The sequence below is a fragment of the Kogia breviceps genome, chromosome 10 (assembly GCF_026419965.1).
Source record: "Kogia breviceps isolate mKogBre1 chromosome 10, mKogBre1 haplotype 1, whole genome shotgun sequence".
Taxonomy (NCBI): Eukaryota; Metazoa; Chordata; class Mammalia; order Artiodactyla; family Physeteridae; genus Kogia; species Kogia breviceps.
Window position 1 is genome coordinate 98747814 of NC_081319.1, and position 17296 is coordinate 98765109.

At 35.0% G+C, this 17296-nt stretch overlaps 1 protein-coding gene across 8 annotated transcripts in view; it reads right to left on the reverse strand.

The window, feature by feature from the left end:
- HIVEP1 (HIVEP zinc finger 1) overlaps window positions 1–17296 on the reverse strand; it is a 137738-nt gene that overhangs the window by 50899 nt on the left and 69543 nt on the right. The gene's annotated exons all lie outside the window — the stretch shown is intronic.

Here is a 17296-nt window from a genome sequence, read left to right on the forward strand (position 1 = left end):
GAAGACCCAACATGGCCAAAAACAAATAAAATAAATATATTTATTTAAAAAATCAATCTAATCAATAATAAGTGTTCTCAGAAAGGAAAAAGGGGGACTTCCCTGGTGGTCCAGTGGTTAAGACTGTGCTTCCACTGCAGGGGGTGTAGGTTTGATCCCTGGTTGGGCAACTTAGATCCCGTGTGCCGCGCAGTGTGGCCATAAAAAAAATAATAATAATAAAATAAATAAAATACATTTTTTAAAAAAGAAATGAAAAAGGGTAGGACATAACAACAGAAAAAAACTATTTAAAATTATAAGAGAAGGTTATACTCCATCTTAAAATATTTGGATACTTGTATAACATATAGAATATAATAAGTTATAAATACAATCGACCAAAGAAGGCACAAACTTGAACAAGCCTCTAATTAAGGAAGAAAATAACAATACAACTACTGAATACACATACATACTCTTCTTCCTTTGCAAACACTCAACTTTGAAGTAACGTACAGTAAACTTTCATATTAAACATAAGGAAAACCACCCAACACAATCAATTAAGTCCTGACACATCAAAACAGATTTAACATTACAGGCCAATCTCAGTGCATGGCACAGCCATTCCAAAGCCAGAAATTATCCTGGATCCATCCTTCTCTTGTACCCAGTGATCACTGCTGCTTGTTCTTTCACCAAACCATCATTACACAAATATGTCCCCTGGTGGACTTTGGATAGAAGAAAGCCTGGGTTTAAGTCCTGGCTTGACCACTTACTAGCTATGTGACCTTAGGTAAGTTCTGTTACTGTGCTTCATTATTTGTAAAATGCACATAATGGCACCTCATGGCGTTGTGAGGTTTTTTTGAGATAATACATGTAGAAAGCATGGTGTGGTGTCCAGAACTTCAATTTTAGCTCATTAATATTGCTATCGTTGATAATATTATTATTACCATTATTATTATCATATCATCATCATCAGTTGAATTGTGATACTAGAACAAAATACATAAACCAGTATTTTAGCATTCATTTTCTATAATACCAAACTGAATACTAAATAATACTAACACTTCTATTTTAGCTTCAGTGAAACTAAATTTTAATACTCTTCTAATGAAAAATCATAAACATATATTTTATTTGATGTCTTAGTCTATAAAAGAGCTAACATTATTCTAATATGTTCATGTATTAGAATATAAAATAAGAATTATTATTTGAAATAAACTGAACACCATTAAAATAAAGAATAGGGCTTCCCTGGTGGCTCAGTGGTTGAGAGTCCGCCTGCCGATGCAGGGGACACGGGGTTCATGCCCCTGTCCGGGAGGATCCCATATGCCGTGGAGTGGCTAGGCCCATGAGCCATGGCTGCTGAGCTTGCGCGTCCGGAGCCTGTGCTCCACAACGGGAGAGGCCCGCGTACCGCAAAAAAATAAATAAAGAATAAATAAAGAATATTAAATCAACATAGCAAAACAAAATCATACCTCTTTCAGTAGTATATATTCTTAAGAAATTATATCTTTTCAGTAGTATATCCTTAAGACCCAAGGTAACCAAACAGGGTCACAAGTTTATTTTTCTGCTAAAAGTTTCAGCAGCTAAGATGTTCTGACTCTATTTTACTCAAAAGAAAAGAGATGAGAGAGTTCCAAATATATTTCTCTGGACTGTGGAACCAAATAATCCCCTTCTTGCTACATTACTTAAGGAAATGCTTTAGAACTCTATGTTCTTTTGGAGAAATTGTAGTCTTTAAAAAAAACTGTTAAAGCAAGCTGTATTTTTGTTTCAAAGAAAGTATTTCCAGTGGGCTTTATCTGTGTTAGCTTCCTCATGTGTAGATAGAGAATCTAATGTAGAAGCCATTTTATCCATTTCATAGCAATGTTCAGTCTACTTGTTTTGAAAATCTTTGAATCATCTGCACATAAAAGTTTTACTCTGCCGACCACCATAGCATCAGAAGAACTTTTTCAGATAAGTACAATTTTTGTTATTGATTTCTAATTTCATTCCATTGTGGTCAGAAAACAAACTTTGTATTATGTCATTCCTCTTAAACTTACTGATAAAAATTGTTATGGCCTATCCCAGAGAATGTGCCATGTACACTGGGGAAGAATGCGTCCTCTGCTGATGTTGGATGGAATGCTCTATGGATGTCTGTTAGGTCTGCTGGTTTATTGTGTTGTTCAAGTCTTTTATTTCCTTGTTGACCTTCTGCCTAGTTGTTCCATCCATTATTGAAAGTAGAGTATTGAAGTCTCCAACTGTCCTATTGAATTGTCTATTTCTCCCTTCGTTTCTGTCAGTTTTATCTCATATATTTTGGGGCTCTGTTATGTTTATAACTGTTGTATCTTCCTGATGGACTGACTCTTTTATCATTACAAAATGCCCCTGTTTATCTCTAGTAACATTTTAAAATTTAAAGTCTCTTTTGTCTGATATTAGTATAGCTACTTCAGCTTTCTTAAGCTTACCATTTACATGACATATCTTTTTCCATCCTTTTACTTTCAATCTATTGGTCTTTTTCAATCTATTGATAGTTGTGTCTTTGAATCTAACGTTTATCTCAGCATAGACAGTATATAGTTGGATCTTGTTTGTCTATCCAGTCTGACAATCTCTGCCTTTCGACTGGACTGTTTAATGCATTCACATGTAATGCTAGTATTGACATAGCTGTATTTATCTCTGCCACTTTACTTTTTGTTTTTAATACATGTTGTGTCTCTTTTGTTCCTACATTTCTGCTTTACTGCTTTATGTTACATTAGGTGATATTTTCTAATATAACATTTTAATTTCTTCGATGATTCTTTTTCACGATTTTTTTCAGTTATTTCCTTTGTAGTGCGCTTCAGGGCTTACCTTACGTTTTAACTTATCTAACTTAATTCCAGTGAGATATGGAAACATTACAACTATATAACTCCTGTCTCTTTCCCCCTATTTCTGTGGAATTATTGTTATACATATCATATCCATAAACATGACACTCCAACAATACTATGATATAATTTTTACTTATAACTCTTTTAAAGATACCACTAAGAGAAGGAGAGCAAGTGCATACTTATAGCATTTGTTATTTAAACCTTCTTATTTGCCATTTTGATAAGCACTTTCAACCTGACTTTTAAGGAGCACCTCAGAGAAAGTGGTAAGAACAACCTTGTACTTCAAAACAGGTCCTCTTTGGCTATGTTCTAGCCAAGTTAACAAAGAAAGTAATAGAAAATTGACAACAATCGAGATGAGGTGTTACAAAATAAGTATATTTTCTATTTTTATAACTTGTTCTAATGTCTTATAATACGGTTTGTATGAAAATAGTGAGTTGAAGAAACAAAAGATAAAAATCTGAATGTTGCCAACAAGATAGCTGACACTAATAAAAACCAAATATTCTGATATATTTCTGCAGGTTTAAAAAGATTATCTGGTAGAAAGCTGATTCAGACTTTGATTCAAACAATAAGTTTACAAAATAACAATCATACTTCCCTGACCAAAGAGTAATAAAAATTCATATCCTTTTGCTTTGTTTTCATTGAGAAAGATTCCAAAAACCTGGGTGATTTTTCTAAGAAAGTTCCTCAATTCTTCAGAACATCACAACTTCCCACCAGGTTAACTAAAATGTTGTATCAACATTATAAACTACACCAAGTCTTAGTGTTCAGAAAAATCAAAAGAAAGGATTCATTTGTACTAGATGTCCACAGTCTCTACTAAAGATTAAAGAATGACGCTTTTATTTTTGTTAGACATACAGAAATGATTTTTATATATCACTGCAGATATATACAGTTAAATTATGGAGATAATTTGATATAAGCAAACAATTCACTTCAGATATGCAGTCTAGATTACAGCAGGAGAAACAAAATAAATCGATTTAAACACATTTCAAAAACAGAAGAAAGTAAGAGTATATATTGTTTAAAAGCCATGCCTGCTGTGTAAAGGAATCCATCCTTACCACACCCCCATCCACCCACCCAGCCATCCAACTTCATTAATTAATAAATATTTGCCAAATGCCTACTGTATGCACTAGGAACCATAGAAGGTGCCAGTGTATGATGTTGGGCAAACTGAACTGGAGCATTCATGAGGACACTTGTGTGGCAGCGGTGAGGGGAAGAGCCTAAGGGATGAGATCTCATAGGCTGTGTTAGGGAGCTTTGTCTTCACACTGCAGAGACACAGGAAGCCATTAAAGAGGTTTGTTAACAGTTACTAAGTGGCTAACTTCATGCTAGGTGGTGGGCTTCAAGAAATAAACACCCATAGCAACATCCCCATGCTTGATTCCCTTGCAGAGCTGTACTTCCAATACAATCCATCAAATCCTTTCCTCGCTAGCTAAACATCCAACTATGCACACATGTTACTATATACATTTGCTCTCACTTATATTTTCTTCAGTCCTCTTCCTGCCTTTTCTCACTCATCAAGAGAGTCTCATTTTCTTCTTCCAAATCTTTTCTTGAATCAAATAGCTACTATTGTATCCCATGCTTGGTGGTTAGTGCAAAATTCTAAATTATCATCCTTAAAATTTGATATTCTTCTTATATATAGCATAGCCCAACAAAACACACTCTGAATACTGAAACAGTAGCAAAAGAACGCCCTATTTGGGTGAAATGGTACTTTGTTGTTTCCACAGCTGTTTGCTTTCAATTTTTTTAAGATTTATTTTCTAGAATTTCACACAATCGTTTACCTATCTTCAACTGATTCTGCCTCCCACTTGCTTTTATTTTCTGTTCTTTCTTCCCCAGAATTATATCCCTGACTTCCAGACAACATGTGTACTGCCTTCTCTGATCTGAGTAAACATGAGAAAAAAGAACAAGTCTCCATGTAGGCAACAAACATCTGAGCCCGCCTCTCTTTTTTTTCATTCTTTTGCCCCATACATAGGTTACAGAAGCAAAGCTGGAGAAGAGCTTAAATAAATCAACAGCAGTACACATTATCCTTTTAAGTCATCCTGCAACACGATTCATATAAAAAATAATACAGAGGCATATGCATGAGGTCAATTATCTAAGAAAGTAAAGATGGTAAATTAAACATAATCTGGGCTTTTTTCCTTATCATTCTTCCACGAATCCCCAAGTGAACCAAAAGAATGAGACCCATTTCTTTGTTTTCCACAGTCCTGAGAGATGCTGTCCTCAAAGTAGCTCAAATCCATACATCATAATCTGAACTATTCCATATCTCTCTTGTGAAAAAGTGAAGCAGTGGATGTAAACACACACTTTATAGAATCTTAAACAAATGTGTTTTGAACATTTTAATCTCCCTGAAACCCTGGGGCACCTTCCAATCAATTATAAACGCACTGTGTCCTGACTTAACTGGCAGTGACTTTTTCCATTCCTAAATGGTGCATGAAATCACTTTCCATCTTATAATCAATAGCATTTTGAAGTCAATAGAATAGGCTATAAAACTGTAAAAGAATGCAACCCTTTCAATGAATTCTATAAAAGTTAAATCCTGCTAACTATTTTACCCTCTAATTTAATAAATGATTACTCCATAGAGTGTAATCAGTAAAATTCTTAGGAAATATACTGAGGGTTTTTGCCTCTCATAATTTATAGGAAGCAAAGTTTTATTACTTTTTGCATTTAAACACCATGAACAGAATACTTAAAGACATTTATTTTACATAAATGTACTAAAAGGTGCTTTGTTTATCATTATACAAATCATCTTCTATAAAGCTGGCACCAGTCTAGTTGCAAAGCAATGATCTCTTGGGATTTAATATTTTTAAATCTCAAAATATTGACAGGATTGATATATGATACCTTTAACTCATATACATGGCACAAATAATTAAAATAATACTAATCTTCCTGTTATGTGAGCCATTAGCATTGCCTATTACACTAAAAAAGAACACTTCAGGAGACCTGAATACTTAAATTTGAAATTCCAAGTAATATAGTATGAAAAGAAAAAAGAGATGACTTTCTTTTCTAAAAAACAAAATCTGTTCCTGTTTTCCCAAGGGGAATTAGTTAGGCACTGCTACCAGACTACAGAAAACCTCATGAATTTTGATTCTACCAATTCAGATTTTATGATAATTTGGGCAAGAGCTGAGTTAAAAAGGTTCCGTTAAGGCACAGACTTTTTCTTTCCTATCTATTTCCCAGGGCTAAAAAGAATGGATGATGAATAATAAAAAAATTACTGAATAAAAGAATGAAATAATAACAACTTTACAAGGAAAACATGATGAATTTTTTGAGCATTTAATATTAAAAAGTATAATTTATAAATATATTTATTTAAAATAAACAGCCATTGAGCTCTACCCACCACCAGTCCCTCCCATCAGGAAGCTTGCACAAGCCTCTTAGATAGTCTCATCCACCAGAGAGCAGCCAGCAGAAGCAAGAAGAACTACAATTCTGTAGACTGTGGAAGGAAAACCACATTCACAGAAAGATAGACAAAATGAAAAGGCAGAGGACTATGTACCAGATGAAGGAACAAGATAAAAACCCAGAAAAACAACTAAATTTAGTGGAGATAGGCAACCTTCCAGAAAAAGAATTCAGAATAACGATAGTGAAGATGATCCAGGACCTCAGAAAAAGAATGGAAACAAAGATTGAGAAGATGCAAGAAATGTTTAACAAAGACCTGGAAGAATTAAAGAACAAACAAACAGAGATGAACAATACAAAAACTGAAATGAAAAACACACTAGAAGGAATCAGAATAACTCAGCAGAATAACTGAGGGAGAAGAAAGGATAAGTGACCTGGAAGACAGAATGGTGAAATTCACTGCTGTGGAACAGAATAAAGAAAAAAAAGATGGAAAGAAATGAAGACAGTCTAGGAGACCCCAGGGACAACATTAAATGCAACAACATTTGCATTATAGGAGTCCCAGAGGAGGAGAGAGAGAAAGGACCTGAGAAAATATTTGAAGAGATTATAGTCAAAAACATCCCTAACATGGGAAAGGAAATAGCCACCCAAGTCCAGGAAGCGCAGAGAGTCCCAGGCAGGATACACCAAAGGAGAAACACTCCGAGACACACAGTAATCAAACTGACAAAAATTAAAGACAAACAAAAAATATTAAAAGCAACAAGGGAAAAATGACAAATAACATACAAAGGACCTCTGATAAGGTTAACAGCTGATTTCTCAGCAGAAACTCTACAAGCCAGAAGGGAGTGGCATGATATATTTAGAGTGATGAAAGGGAAGAACCTACAACCAAGATTACTCTACCCACAAAGGATCTCATTCAGATATGATGGAGAAATCAAACGCTTTACAGACAAGCAAAAGCTAAGAGAATTCAGCACCACCAAACCAGCTCTACAACAAATGCTAAAGGAATTTCTCTAAGTGGGAAACACAAGAGAAGAAAGGGACCTACCAAAAAAAACCCAAACAATTAAGAAAATGGTAACAGGAACATATATATCTATAATTACCTTAAATGTGAATGGATTAACTGCTCCAACCAAAGGACACAGGCTAGCTGAATGGATACAAAAACAAGACCCATCTATATGCTGTCTACCAGAGACCCACTTCAGACTTAGGGACACATAGAGACTGAAAGTGAGGGGATGGAAAAAGATATTCCATGCAAATGAAAATCAAAAGAAAGCTGGAGGAGCATTACTCATATCTAAAATAAAGAATGTTATAAGAGACAAGGAAGGACACTACATAATGATCAAGGGATCAATCCAATAAGAAGATATAACAATTATAAATCTATATGCATAGACTGTATCCAACATAGGAGCACCTCAGTACATAAGGCAACTGCTAACAGCTATAAAAGAGGAAATCAACAGTAACATAGTAAGGGTGGGGACTTTAACACCTCACTTACACCAATGGACAGATCATCCAGACAGAAAACTAATAAGGAAGCACAAGCTTTAAATGATACAATAGACCAGATAGATTTAATTGATATTTTTAGGACATTCCATTCGAAAATGGCAGATTACACTTCCTTCTCAAGTGTACACAGAACATTCTCCAAGATAAATTACATCTTGGGTCACAAATCAAGTCTCAGTAAATTTAAGAAAATTGAAATCATATCAAGCATATTTTCTGACCACAATGCTATGAGATTAGAAATAAACTGCAGGGAAAAAAAACGTAAAAAACACCAACACATGGAGGCTAAACAATATGTTACTAAGTAACCAAGAGATCACTGAAGCAATCAAAGAGGAAATCAAAAAACCCCTAGAGAAAAATGACAATGAAAACACGAAGATCCAAAACCTATGGGATGCAGCAAAAGCACTTCTAAGAGGGAAGTTTACAGCAATACAATCCTACCTCAAGAAACAAGAAAAAACTCAAATAAACGATCTAACCTTACACCTAAAGGAACTAGAGGAATAAGAACAAAGAAAACCCAAAGTTAGTAGAAGGAAAGAAATCATAAAGATCAGAGCAGAAATAAATGAAATAGAAACAAAGAAAACAATAGGAAAGATCAATAAAACTAAAAGCTGGTTCTTTGAGAAGATATAAACAAAATTGATAAACCTTTAGCCAGACTCATCAAGAAGAACAGGGAGAGGACTCAAATCAATAAAATCAGAAATGAAGAAGAAGTGACAATGGACACCGCAGAAATACAAAGTATCATAAGAGACTATTACAAGCAACTCTATGCCAATAAAATGGACAACCTGGAAGAAATCGACAAGTCTTTAGGAAGGTATAACCTTCCAAGACTGAACCAGGAAGAAACAGAAAATATGAACAAGCCAATCACAAGTAATGATATTGAAACTGCATTTAAAAATCTCCCAGCAAACAAAACTCCAGGACCAGATGGCTTCACAGGTAAATTCTACCAAACATTTAGAAAAGAGCTAACACCCATGCTTCTCAAACTCTGCCAAAAAACTGCAGAGGAAGCAACACTCCCAAACTCATTCTATGAGGCCACCGTCAGTCACCCTGATACCAAAACCAGACAAAGATACTACAGGAAAAGAAAATTACAGACCAATATCACTGATGAATACAGATGCAAAAATCCTCAACAAAATACTAGCGAACAGAATCCAACAACACAGCAAAAGGATCAAACACCATGATCAAGTGGGATTTATCTCAGGGATGCAAGGATTCTTCAATATATGCAAATCAATCAATACGCCATACTAACAAATTGAAGAATGAAAACCATATGATCATCTCACTAGATGCAGAAAAAGCTTTTGACAAAATTCAATACCCATTTATGATAAAAGCTCTCCAGAAAGTGAGCACAGAGGGAACCTGCCTCAACATAATGAAGGCCATATACAACAAACCCACAGGAAATATCATGCTCAATGATGAAAAACTGAAAGCATTTCCTCTAAGATCAAGAACAACACAAGGATGTCCACTCTCGCCACTATTACTCAACATAGTTTTGGAAGTTTTAGCCATGGCAGTCAGAGAAGAAAAAGAAATAAAAGGAATACAAATTGGAAAAGAAAAGTAAAACTGTCACTGTTTGCAGGTGACATGATACTATACATAGATAATTCTAAAGTTGCCACCAGAAAACTACTATAGCTAATCAATGAATTTAGTAAAGTTGCAGAATACAAAATTAATACACAGAAATATCTTGCATTCTTATACATTGACAATGAAAGATCAGAAAGAGAAATTAAGGAAACAATCCCATTCACCATTGCAACAAAAAGAATAAAATACCTAGGAATAAACCTACCTAAGGAGGTAAATGACCTGTACTCAGAAAACTATAAGACACTGATGTAAGAAATCAGAGATGACACAAACAGATGGAGAGATATACCTTGTTCTTGGATTGGAAGAATCAATATTGTGAAAATGACTATACCACCCAAAGCAATCTACAGATTCAATGCAATTCCTATCAAATTACCAATGGCATTTTTTACAGAACTAGAACAAAAAGTCTTAAAATTTGTATGGAGCCCCAAAGACTCCAAATAACCAAAGCAGTCTTGAGGGGAAAAAACGGATCTGTAGGAATCAGACTCCCTGACTTCAGACTATACTACAAAGCTACAGTAATCAAGAGAGTATGGTCCTGGCACAAAAACAGAAATATAGATCAATGGAACAGGATAGAAAGCCCAGAGATAAACCCACACACCTATGGTCAACTAATCTATGACAAAGGAGGCAAGGATATACGATGCAGGAAAGACAGTCTCTTCAATAAGTGGTGCTGGGAAAACTGGACAGCTACATGTAAAAGAATGAAATTAGAACACTCCCTAACACCATGCACAAAAATAAACTCAAAATGGATTAAAAACCTAAATGTACGACTGGACACTATAAAACTCTAAGAGGAAAACATAGGAAGAACACTCTGACATAAATCACAGCAAGATCTTTTTTGACCCACCTCCTAGAGTAATGGAAATAGAAACAAAAATAAACAAATGGGACCTAATGAAAGTTAAAAGCTTTTGCACAGCAAAGGAAAGTACAAACAAGACAAAAAGACAACCCTCAGGGCTTCCCTGGTGGCGCAGTGGTTGAGAGTCCACCTGCCGATGCAGGGGACACGGGTTCGTGCCCCGGTCTGGGAAGATCCCACATGCCGCGGAGCTGCTGGGCCCGTGAGCCATGGCCGCTGAGCCTGCACGTCCGGAGCCTGTGCTCCGCAAAGGGAGAGGCCACAACAGTGGGAGGCCTGCAAACCGCAAAAAAAAAAAAAAAAAAAAAAAAAAAAAAAGACAACCCTCAGAATGGGAAAAAATATTTGCAAACGAATCAATGGACAAAGGATTAATCTCCAAACTATATAAACAGGTCATGCAGCTCAATATATAAAAAATAAACAACCCAATGTAAAAATGGGCAGAAGACCTAAACAGACATTTTTCCAAAGAACACATACAGATGTCCGAGAGGCACATGAAGAGCTGCTCAACATCACTAATTATTTAAAAAATGCAATCAAAACTACAATGAGGTATCACCTTACATGGGTCAGAATGGCCATCATCAGAAAATCTACAAACAATAAATGCTAGAGAGGTTGTGGAGAAATGGGAACCCTCCTGCACTGTGAGTGGGAATGTAAATTGATACAGCCACCATGGAGAACTGTATGGAGGTTCCTTAAAAAACTAAAAATAGAATTACCATATGACCCAGCAATCCCACTACCGGGCATATACCAGAGAAAACCATGATTCAAAAAGACACCTGCATCCCCAGTGTTCATTGCAGCACTGTTTACAAGAGCCAGTTCATGGAAGCAACCTAAATGCCCATCGACAGACAAACGGATAAAGAAGATGTGGTACATATACATACATACAATGGAATATCACCCAGCCATAAAAAGAAACAAATTTGGGTCATTTGTAGAGACGTGGATGCACCTAGAGACTGTCATACAGAGTGAAGTAAGTCAGAAAGAGAAAAAAATATATCGTATATTAACGCATATATGTGGAATCTAGAAAAATGGTACATACAGATGAACTGGTTTGCAAGGCAGAAACAGAGACACAGATGTAGAGAACAAACATATAGATGCCAGTGGGGGAAAGTGGCGGTGGGGGGAGCGGTGGGTTGAATTGGGAGATTGGGATTGACATGTATACACTAATATGTATAAAACAGATAATAAGAACCTGCTGTATTAAAAAAAAAAAAAAAAGAGGACACAAACCCGAAAGGAAACAACCACACACACACACACACACACACCCACACACACTTTCTCTCTGTCTCCCTTATCCTCTCTCTCCCGTTCTCTCTCTCTCTCTCTCTCTCTCTGTCTGTCTTTCCCACTAACCAGAATTCATCTCACAATTGAAGATAAGAAATATTGGGGATTAACCATACTTTTGGTTAGGATATAAAAATAAAATAAACAGCCATTAATGCTCATTTAATTACACTATTTCCTGGTAATTAATTTATAAACTAGCTAGCATTATTATAATACTGAAATAATTAAACTGCATTCCTTTAAAAATTCAATAGTTCGGACATCTCACTAATATATTACACTAGCCCTTCCACTGGCTGTATCCGTGTGAGCTTTCATTTTATAAACTGCTAATGCCTTTCCAAGTTTATAACATTTTAAGTAACCAACTAAGTTTTGTTTCATTGCACATACCTTCTCCCAGGCTGTTTTAAAACATTTTAATCTTATCTTATATTTAATCTTATCTTAACATTATTCATTTTAATTTAATAAAAATCAGTCCAATTTTCCAGTACGCCACCCAAAGTTTAGTCTCACTTAGGAAGGACTTCATCATCCCTAATTATAGGAATATGCTCTTGTATTTTCTTAAGTATTCTTAGCAGAATTCTTAAGGAAGAGAATGTCACTGGCATTAAAGCATAACCTTATTAACAAAATATTATTCCAAATGAACCTTCATTTCTTTTTTAAAAATATCACATGTGCTATTTAAAAAAGAAAAAAAAAAGGGAGTATTTTTCACTCCTTGCAAACGTATTCATATTATAAGGAGCTTAAAAAAATTTAGGAAAGTAGGTGTGCAAACTCTGGCTTTCGTATTTACCCACTAATTAGAGTTCACAGTCTAGTTTTTTGCTCATTAGTCTGTCACGCTCACTTCTGAATTGCTCAATCTAGTTTTACATAGGAACCTAACTTCCCTCAAGCTTTCCGAGATAACAAGAGGGTAATTCCAGGCCATTCATTATGCCTATGTTAACAAAAATCCTACTTGTCAAGTGATTCCTTGGAGCAAGTCTGAATTATCACAGAGTTATTTCAGCAGGACAGATTCCTTAATGTATTTCTTAAGCCATAAACTGCTTATATCCTTAGGACCCATTATTCTCATATACATGGTAAAATAGATGATTCACTGAAATTATTTTTTAAATAACAATTTTCTGGTGGCTAGAGTATATAATTTCAGAGTGATGGCTGCTAAAAGGAAACTATAGGTATTATGGTGGTGATTTCAGGATTTTGCTGTTTGAGACAGAATAATATGAAAAATCCCAATGCAAGCTGACCTAAAATCTCCACCTTTTTCTATACCCATTGTTTGACTCCTATTTTTTCCTGAATCATTACAATATTCTTATAAAAGGTGATCTCTTTACTCAAAGGCTTAATTTAGAACAGGACTAACTGTACTACAGATTCAACGATCACTAGAATACAGCTCTCATCCAGTTATGATGCAGAATAATATTAGAATAACACAGACTTGAAAAGTCCTCACATGCCACTTTCTGGTTACAGGCCCTGGGATAAGGTTATTTAACAGTTTTCAACTTCAGCTTTTCCACCTTTGTAAAATGGTGCATTTATCTGTAAAATGCTGAATTCTAAATTTCTAACATAAATCCTAGGAGCATATTTATAGAACATTCCCTGAAACTTTTGACTATACTGTATATTCAGAAACAGAGAGCAAATTATTTTAGAAATACAAACTGGTTTTTAAAATCAAACAACATAACAATGCAATTAAGTCAGAAATCACTAACAAAAAAATAAATAAAATCCCCAACCATCCCCAAGGGAAAAAAATTCTATCAAGAGAGTGAAAGAAGAAACCAGCACAGAAATTAATGAAAGTAGCAAACATGAAGTCATATTTAATATAGCTAAAGCCAGGTCTACAAGGAAATCAATAGCTTTAAATGATTCTAGACTTAAAAATGAATAAGCCCAGTTTCCAACTTAAGAAATTTCATAACAGAATAAGCTCAAAAAAGAGGAAAAGATAATAAAGAGAAAAATGTAATGAAACGGGAAAGTATGATACAAGAGAATATCAAGAAACTCAGAAGTTGGTACAATAAAAGGGGAGTGAAACAGACAAACCTCTGGCAAGACTGATCAAGACAGAGAGAAAAGGCACAAATGAACAATATTAACAGTGAGAAAATGGAGACACAACTACAGATCCAGCAGCAATGAGAGACAGTAAGAGAATACCATGAATGACTTTTTGTCAATAAATGTGAACAGTTAATAAAATGGATAAATTATAAGAAAAATACCTGATTGAAGAGAAAAAAGAAAACTCGAATAATCTCATATTATTAAATACACTGACTTGGTCAATTATCTGTGACAAAGGAGTCAAGAATATACACTGGAGAAAAGTCAGTCTCTTCAGTAAGTGGTGCTGAGAAAACTGGACAGCTACATGTAAAAGAGTGAAATTAGAACATTCTCTAATACCATATACAAAAATAAACTCGGAAAGGATTAAAGACCTAAACCTAAGACTGGATACTACACAAAACTCCTAGAGGAAAACACAGGCAAAACACTTTTTTTCATAAATCACAGTGGTATTCTTTTTTGATCCATCTCCTAAAGTAAAGGAAATAAAAGTAAAAAATAAGCAAATGGGACCTAATTAAACTTAACAGCTTTTGCACAGCAAAGGAAACCACCAACCAAATGAAAAGACAACCAACTGAATGGGAGAAAATATTTGCAAACGATGTGACCTATAGGGATTAATACCCAGCACACGTAAACAGCGCATACAACCCAACATCAAAACTCCCCACAAAACCTGATTAAAAAATGGCGCAGAAGAACTGAATAGACATTTTCCCAAAGAGGAAATGAAGATGGCCAACAGGCACGCGAAAAGATGCTCAACATGACTAATCATCAGGGAAATGCAGATCAAAACCACAAAGAGGTATCCCTTCACACCCATGAGAACGGCTATCATCAAAAAGAACACAAATAACAAATATTGGTGAAGATGTGGAAAAAAGGGAACCCTTGTACACTGTTGTGGGAATGTAAATTGGTGCAGCCACTGTGGAAAACAATACAGAGGTTTCTCTAAAAGCTGAAACTAGAACTACCATATGACCCAGCAATTCCACTCCTGGGTATACAGCCAAAAAACCAAAAACACTAGTTTGAAAAGATACGTGTATCCCAGTGTTCACAGCATCATTATTTACAATTACCAAGGTATGGAAGCAACCTAAGTGTCCATCAACAGATGAGTGGATAAAGAAGATGTGGAATACATATACACAGAATGGAATAACACTAAGCCATAAAAAGGAATGAAATTTTTCCAACTGCAAATAATATAATTTTATTTTTAAAGCTCAAACTCAGACAAAACTAAAAAGGATATTGTTTGAGAATACACAGTTATTTTTAAGAAGCACTAAAATGATGATGCAAACTTACAAACAGTTAAATATCTCTACCAAGCAGATAGTGGGATGAAATGGAGACTAGCAAGTAGGCTGATAAACAGTACATATTAGCAATGTGCCCGTTCTTAAGTTGGGTATTGGAATCAAAGATTACCATGTTATGATTTATAATAGTGCATATTACATATACTAAGTATTATGTATTAAATGTACGTGATCATATAATATCACACATTATATATGTAATAATATGTGATATATGTGATAATATATTACATACGTAATAATATATATTACATATACTTACATATATTATTTTATGTGTCAAATATTGTGATAAAAATTTAAAACAAAGTATTAAAATTAAAGTTTATTCATGAGACAGCATATAAAAGCTTTCCTAACTGATCTATTTATTTCTTCCCAGTTTATTTCATACATATTCAACACTACATCTGTGACATTCACTATTTATTTTATTTAAATCTCGTGCAATAATTTTAGAAATAGTGTCAAGCACAGTGGATGTTAAGACCAAGTAAACAGTGCTGTAAGGAAGAAAATGAGGACATTATAGAGAACTGTATGAATGTTGCATGCTATATTTATCCCCAAATTGGTTAAAATCAAAATAAATCACATTCTAGTCATCTGACTTTCATTCATAAGTGGAAAGAATTTAAAAAAAAATATTACCATAATTTAGTGCACTTCTTTATTCTATTGTTGTATAATGAGCCAGGTCAGTTTCTTTGCCACCGTATTATACTAAACAGATGAATCCTTCCTTAAAATGTTAGAACACAGGAAAGATATCTTTTTTAATCTACCAATAAGCAAGGTTTGTTTTCCTTAAGAGCCTACCGGTATGTTAAATGCTTCTGAAGATAAATTAGTTACTTGCCCTAATGTTTAAAAAAAGAAGTGGGGGAGAAAGAACCTTGAATAGGTTAAGGACCAGAGCATCTTCAATGGAGATGAAGCCTTAGAAACATGAGCAATGTAGAAAAAAAAGCAGATGTAGAAAAAGTTAAAATTTCAGAGGAAATAACCAAAAGCATGTTGGAAAAAATAGTGAAAAAGTGGTCTGTTCTAGATGACTTACCTTAATCAATAAAAACAATAAATAACTCTAAATTTTTAAAGTATATTCTTCAAAAGAGGAAATGAATTTCCTTTCATCAAACAGCTTAGCAAGCAAAGATCTGAGAAATCTCAAGACGTTTATTACTCAAAATTTTTATCTCATGTTGTTAAAGACAAACTGATGTTACTCCTCAATTATATTCTGGAGGAAAACGATTTTATTTTTAATTTGCCCAGAATGCGTATGTAAAAACGGAAGCTGAGTAGAAATACTAGGCAGTGAATTGCACAGAACAATGCTCACTTGGTATTCATCCTAGGTCTTAAATAAGCGTAGCCTGCCAAATGCAGCCCACTGGACTATTTTCAACCTCATTATCCAATTTCTTTTTCTAGAACCTCTGTTCCATTTCCTCCTTCCTATCAGACATTTAGTTCATGGTTTTTAAAGCTCTTTGCCACAGGGGTAGGAAGGAGGGAAAAGGAAGACAAGAACACATTTATTTTCCTAACTGAAGCAGCTCTAAACCATCAGTAGATGCGGAAAAGATTGACCATGACAAAGAACTTTAAATTGTTACACAAGGTTCTTATAGCCTGAGTGTCTCAAAGGCTTCATGATTTCAGCAATGTGGGAAGGGATATTCAGTCAACCTTTCAAAGGAACGGTGTGGCTGTGGTGACTTCTCTGCTCTTCTTAGACTTGTGTTTCTGCACGAGTGTCAGTAAAGGGTCATATTTGATACCGTCCTCCCAGAGATCCCGTGGTGGGTGAGGGGAGAGAAAAAAGAAGGAAGACACTTTAAGGTGTCCGCACATCACAGCGTCACTACTCAGACAAACCCCAAACAACCCTGGAGACTTCACAGGCTGGTCCAAGGGATAGAGAAGCTGGACAACCGGAAATTATTTCCACCAATGATACCCAGTTAGGAAGCTAACTCGATTTTAAAAAAAGACTTTCCATTGGACTCCTACGTAGCTAAATTACTCTGCCAGAATATCCCACT